Source organism: Elaeis guineensis, chromosome 10, assembly GCF_000442705.2.
Source record: "Elaeis guineensis isolate ETL-2024a chromosome 10, EG11, whole genome shotgun sequence".
NCBI lineage: Eukaryota > Viridiplantae > Streptophyta > Magnoliopsida > Arecales > Arecaceae > Elaeis > Elaeis guineensis.
The window spans coordinates 34,374,334-34,375,181 of record NC_026002.2 but is presented as its reverse complement, the minus strand read 5'-3'; positions in this window follow the sequence as shown (position 1 = coordinate 34,375,181).

The window sequence follows — 848 nt, the reverse complement described above, 5'->3', positions numbered from 1 at the left end:
TTTCAAAAAAGAAAAAAAAAAAAAAAAGTTCCGAAAAAATGCTAATACAACTAGAAGAACAGCAAGAACAGCGATAACAAGAGATTATCTTATGCCTCCTCTCTAGCTAGAGAGCCATCTGGAGGAAGATAAAGATAGTGGTATGCATTGAAACCATTAACCCTCACAAGCCCCCAGATACGAAACCGGAACCCAAGCCCTCATCCATGCCTTGCTGCCGTGGCATGTGCTAATCCGCCTTCCAATCCTTGGGCCTGAATGGTGCACCATTGTCTATAGCAACAACTACTTATTGTTGTTTTATTTTGTTTGGCTCCTATACAAGGTAGAATGGATCGGCTGCATCACTTTGTATTGATTGTTGAGTTTTCAAATGTTAGAAAAATAGCTTATCTGTTTAATATAAAGTACAAACATAAATGGGCTTCGACCTTAGAAGGGTCAGCAGGTTTGTTGCGGGTCAAGAGGGTAGCTGTGCGTTGGGTTTGTGTCAGGGATTTCTCGTGACCCACTGGTTCAGGACAGACTCTATAGACCTTGATACATCAACAAATCATAGATTTCCGAGGCTTTTTGAGTTAGTAGCGTTAAATAGTATGGTAAGCTGTAGTATATTGGCCAATCAACTTGAGGAGTGTTTGATTTCCGAGGCTTTTTGAGTTAGTAGCGTTAAATAGTATGGTAAGCTGTAGTATATTGGCCAATCAACTTGAAGAGTGTTTGATTGGGAGGAGTTAAGATCTGAAATAGAAATTGAAATGAATAACTTCCATTCTCATTATTTGATCGTCGGAGAGTCCCATACTGACACCAACTTCGAAATGGAATTGATTCGGCGCAATCCTCTT